The 6264-nt window shown below is 42.3% G+C and overlaps 1 pseudogene; it reads right to left on the reverse strand.

Moving 5' to 3' along the window:
* Positions 1-1189: 1189 nt before the first annotated feature.
* On the reverse strand, positions 1190-3206 carry LOC139450023 (uncharacterized; annotated as a pseudogene).
* Positions 3207-6264: the final 3058 nt, after the last annotated feature.

The following is a 6264-nucleotide window of genomic DNA, read 5'->3' on the forward strand; positions in this document are numbered from 1 at the left end:
TCAGAGTTATAGCGGTTTTCTTTAATAACAGTAAACAATACTTTGCAGTACAATACGTTTTTACCAGGGCGAACGTGGCAGAGACTTGTAAGAGGAGGCTGTGGTGATTGATCAGGCACGACCAGACGCGACGAGAGCTTGTCCTAGTATGTCGTTCTGCTGGGAGCTAGCTTGACTGGTTGTTGTTAGTCGTGGTGGCTGTTAGAGACCTTGGGCTGCTCTCCGGGACGGCTCTGTCGATCTGGTCTTGGTTGGTGTTGCTGGTTCTGTGCCTTCCTGCCTCTCTCTCTCTGCGTCTGTGTCTCTCTGTCGACTTTACTGACGGACCGGCTTATATGTGGAGAGCCCGGCTGGCTGAACATGACCCAACACGTGCTTGCACCACGATTTCGTCAGCCTGAATCACGATTCATCAATCAGATGACGGCAGTTGTCGGTCAGTACATGACAGTTCGTGACCATTAGGTCACCAAAACAGGACACTCCTTGATATATCCCCTGATGTGTGGAGGGTGTCCCTCCCAATTAACACAGTTCCTGACCACTAGGTCACTGGAGAATCAAAGCACAACCTTGTCTAACACGGTCATCAATCAGCCAGCGGCAATTGTCAGTCAGTAACTGTCCCATCGTGACCATTAGGTCACCTGGACATGAAACTCTCCAGTATAGCTTGCAGCAACTGCCAGTCAGTAACTGTCCAAACCCTGACCTGTGGAGGGTGTTTCCTCCTCCACTGATACGGTTCACTGGCTATCTCTTCTGTGTGCCGATCACCACGAGTCCACCTGCCTATACAGCCTCTGACCACACTGAATAGTGTTACATTCACTCTTTCCATATGAAGACATTTTCCACGTAAAATTTCTTACAACAATCATGTAACACATTAGTACCATCTGTATATGTACAATTCAACAACAACCGTTGTCCATTACCTTTACAAGAAATTAATACCCATACATAAAATGTAATCACAAAAATACTAAAACATCTTTGCACACCCAGATCCTGGGTGCAAGAAGAGCGACGTGTCCGATCGTCTGCCATGCGTTGTGTTATTTTTTTCCAAAGTCAACTTAAAAAGTTCTGTAATACGGTCTTCAGACCGACTGCAGAGATGACACCTCGTGGAGATGTCACTGCTTCTCTGGTTTACTTCCGTCGTGCTTCTGTCAACTAATGAGAGTTAGTTGACCTCACGATGTCCGATGGTAGCCGTATCCAGCGTCGGGAAGATGCTCCGTATGGCGGGAGTTGGTTCCACCTCTGCTGGATCGTGGTCCCTTCATCTTAAGAGAGTGGCGCAGAGGGTAGTCTTCCTCTGTAGGCGTGAACTGCACTTCCAGTGTCAACTGGCGCCATCTCAAAGCTGGTTGCAGCACAGACATTCCTCCTACTCTTTCCTCGTTTAGCTAGCCAGGGTCTAATATATCATACATATGGAAACATCCCTACCAGTATCCCTACTATAATCAAAGCTACTCCTAAGACATACTTCCAACCCGGTGTTTCATCATCTGGTATCATTGTCTGTAAATCATTCAGCTGATCAATCAGATGATTCATAGGAATATTCTTAATACCCTTGAGTTTATCTGGTAGCCTGGTCAAGTTCAATTTTATGGCAGTTTTCATAAATGGTTTCCATAGTAACATGTTTGAGACATTGGGTGTATGGACCGACTGTATGAGATTATCTTCCAACTCATATTGACTTTCATTATGGTAATAAGAAAGTAAGGTTAAATGGTCATTAGATGCTGAACATGAGGCATTCAACTTCATTATTCCCAGCGGCCGCAAAACCGCTACAGTGTAAGAAAACAGGTTATTGTTATTACACACTACTAGTAGGTCTAACTTCTTAGTTGTTGTCAACACCCAACGTCCCGCCGTCAGATATTCTGCCATAGGCAATATAGCATTAGGCCTGACTGACTTCTGTGTGACATGTCTGTCGGACTTTCGTCTCATCTTTCATAAATAGGGAGATGACACATAGGTGGCTGTGATTGATGGGGTAGATTGGGCTTTGGATATGGCAATAGCCCGTAAGCGGTTTTGTTACATGTCTGTACTTCTGAGGGTTTCAGCAATGCATACTTTGTGCATTGTGCATTGACTGCAATCACCTCTGTTTCCAACCGATTCTCTGCCACCATATTATCTATGCCGTTTGGTTTCGTGCTTATGCCATTCATTATTAGCGGTACCGGCAAATTATGAGCCTGGTAAATTCCGAATTGACCATTAACATCCAAAAGCGGAATGGATGTGATTACTAATATCTTATCATCGAACAGTACGGTGGTACACAGCAAGGACTTATAGAAACCCCATAAATTTCCCACTGGATCATTGGCTAACCGGAATTTAGAAGGTAGGTGAGCTTTGATGTCATTCAGTAGAGCCAGTAACTGACTTGGCGTTATGGTGCTTGGTGACAAGTGCCCCAAAGCCAACATATTAATTTGTAGTTGGGGGTGTTCCAAATAGGACAAAAATGTTTGCACCATACTTCGAATATTTTCAATCGCCAATTCTATTTGTAAATAGGTCTTCGTGGCCCATTCTAACCTAGCTATTTGATTGCTCAATGTCCCTGAGACATTAGCGATCTCCTGTTCGATTATACCTAGATCGTTAACGACTTCATTAATGGCGTTGCGATTCTCTGAGACTTGCATCCTTGTTGTATTAAGGATGGAGAGCCCTTCATGTATAACATGTGCCATTCCTGCCTGATTTTCCGCAAGCCTACGAACATTTGTGTTAATAGTACTTAGGTCAGCTTCAGACACAGTGCCATACAGAAAACTCAAAGCACTTCCAACAAATGGCAATAGTGAATGCTTGGGTCTTGTACGTAACCTGCCATATTCGGAGAAACTGTCTACTAGGTCATTCAAGGTTGCTTTCAGCCTTATGATTTCCTCATCTAACTTAGTACACATGCTTAAGATCCCTGTTGATTGATTAGAGTGGTAGCGGCTCAACAGCTGTCTAATCATCATTGCAACTTGGTTAATGTTATACCTACATTTCCCAATAAACTGATCATAGGGCTTTAAATCAATAACAAATGTTACTAACCACTTTGACCTTGATGTAGTTATATCATTTAATTTTTGAAATATAATGTTTTCATACATAATTGTACCCTGAGCTAACCCCAACAGGAAGAGTAAACCTAGAGGACTCATGTTTTCTCTGAAACATAAGAGAAGAATCATATACCTGATTCTAATGTCCAAACGTATCTACACAATCCTTTCCCAGTCTCCTAGTTTCGCTATCCGCAAATATTCGGCCTGTGCCGGTCACAATGACATCTAGTCGACCCCCGGGAAATATACTACAGTAATCCAGCCATTGCAACTGTTTCGGATTCTTACCCTTGTCGGAGGGTGAGTTTGCACCAGAGTCCCTAGTTCGGCTCAATTCAGTGGACTCTATCCACATGTCTCCTTGTTGCTATCCGCAACTTCACTTTCCCCAACTGAATCTGTCGCTATCCGCAACTTCAATTTCCACAACTGACTCTGTCGCTATCCGCAACTTCACTTTCCACAACTGAATCTGTCGCTATCCGCAACTTCACTTTCCACAACTGAATCTGTCGCTATCTGCAAGTTTACTTTCCAAAACTGAACCATGTTTGTCATGCTTTCTGTAAGTTTCGGATGACTTGCTTTCCTATCTTAACTGTACCAGCTACCACTGCTCGGGCTACAAGCTTAATTTATAAAACAGGACACTCCTTGATATATCCCCTGATGTGTGGAGGGTGTCCCTCCCAATTAACACAGTTCCTGACCACTAGGTCACTGGAGAATCAAAGCACAACCTTGTCTAACACGGTCATCAATCAGCCAGCGGCAATTGTCAGTCAGTAACTGTCCCATCGTGACCATTAGGTTACCTGGACATGAAACTCTCCAGTATAGCTGGCAGCAACTGCCAGTCAGTAACTGTCCAAACCCTGACCTGTGGAGGGTGTTTCCTCCTCCACTGATACGGTTCACTGGCTATCTCTTCTGTGCGCCGATCACCACGAGTCCACCTGCCTATACAGCCTCTAGCCACACTGAATAGTGTTACAGATATGATCCGAGTAAACCCGACACGCACATATTATATCTCGACGCCAACAATTTGTACGGATGGGCTATGAGTCAACCTTTACCCACGGGTGGTTTTGAGTTGGTCGATGATATTGATATCCATAATATTGATGCGAATAAAGGGTACATACTAGAAGTTGACTTGGAATATCCAAGTTCCTTACATAAAGACCATAACAGTTATCCGCTAGCTCCCGAAAGATTAATGGTTAATAAAGATTGGATGTCGGAATATCAAAACTCCTTGATGGGTAATACAAGGTTAGCTAACGTAGAAAAACTCGTACCAAATTTGATGGATAAGACAATATATATAGTTCACTACAGAAATCTCCAGTTATATCTATCGTTAGGTATGAAACTTAAGAAAATACACAGAGTTCTAAAGTTTGATCAAAGCCCTTGGATGGAGCCCTATATAAGGCTGAACACAGATTTAAGAAAGATAGCTACCAGCGATTTTGAAAAGAATCTATATAAGCTCATGAATAACTCAGTATTTGGTAAAACTATGGAGAATCTAAGGAAGCGTGTTGATATTAAATTAGTCAGATCTAATGAGGAAGAAAGACTCAGGAAACTTTTAGCCAGTTCGGCTTTTAACAGAAGCAAGATATTCGATAGCGACTTAGCCGCGTTGCATATGAAGAAGAGTAATATAAGATTCAACAGACCGGTGTACGTCGGTATGAGTATTCTCGACTTGTCAAAACACTTAATGTATGACTTTTATTACAACGAACTTAAGAAACAATACGGCGATAGATGCGAGGTGTTATATACGACACAGATTCTTTGTTGATGGAAATACAAACCGAGGATGTGTATAAAGATATGGCTGAAAAAATAGATATGTACGACACGAGCGATTACCCAAAAGATAATCCACTGCACAACGTAGTAAATAAAAAGGTGTTAGGTAAGATGAAGGATCAATGTGCTGGGACCCCTATAGCGGAGTATGTAGGATTAAGACCTAAGATGTATTCTATAAAGAAGTCTGATAATGGAGAGATAAGAAAAGCTAAGGGTGTTAAAAAGTATGTGGTAAAAAAGCATATCAAACACGAACAGTATAAAGAATCATTATTCAATGGTAGAACGTTCAAACACGAGATGAACTCTTTAAGAAGTTACAATCATAGGATATATGGATTAAGAATGAACAACACATCATTTTCCCCCTTAGATACAAAGAGATTGATTGATAATGATGGTGTAACCACCTATGCTTATGGTTACTTAGGGCGGTAATACCGTATCGTTGGGAACTATGAACAACTCTTCTCGTACAAATGCCCTGCCTGGTCCATCTTTAAGATAATAAAGAATAGGCTCTCCTTCTTTCATAACCAATCGACTAATGTTATATGTCTTAAGAGACCATATGGGATCGGTTGCGCGACGTAGGCCTCCTTCGAGTTCACCGGCCTGGTATAAAATATCTTACATTTACTCTATCCGGAAGTTTTTTTTCTTTGCCTCTCCTCGGTGCTGAAGATTCGGAAGTCACAGATTTCATTTTAATCGCATCGGATGATTTCTTCCCTATTAATCTCGTTACTTTATTATTCAGCGCTGATACAACAGCTGATAATCGTGTCACTCATTCGGTTGATCTCAATCGCTCCGATTTCATTTCGATCCCATACTGATAGCCAAACAAACGTTCCGCTAATGTCCGGTTAAATCTTTCGACGACAGCTTGACTACGGTGGGCCTCTCTTTCACCACGCCTGATTTCGACATCGTGCTTTGTTAACAGTTTAGTTATTGATCCCATAAACTCGCGACCGGGATCTACTTGAAATAGCTTGGGCCATTTTAGTGGTCCGCGTTTATGTATGTGGCTCAGTGCATTAGCTACTTCTGTTGAATCTTTCGAGGTTAATGGCTCAGGCTCTTTGTATCGACTAGCCACATCCACTACGGTTAAAGCGTATTTATACGTTTTGCGTCTTACCTTATCGTGGGGAAGAAACAAGAGGTCAGCCTGATGAACTTCATTCGTTGTAAAAATATCAAACTTCTTCCTCCGTATATATATAACGCGGTGCCGGTAAATATATTTGCCACATCGCTTGTTTCTTTAACCAATCCTTGGCCACATCTTTAGATACCTTAGCCGCGGTGGCTA

This window comes from Haliotis cracherodii, unplaced genomic scaffold (assembly GCF_022045235.1).
Source record: "Haliotis cracherodii isolate W230 unplaced genomic scaffold, xgHalCrac1.p SCAF_8, whole genome shotgun sequence".
Classification (NCBI taxonomy): Eukaryota; Metazoa; Mollusca; class Gastropoda; order Lepetellida; family Haliotidae; genus Haliotis; species Haliotis cracherodii.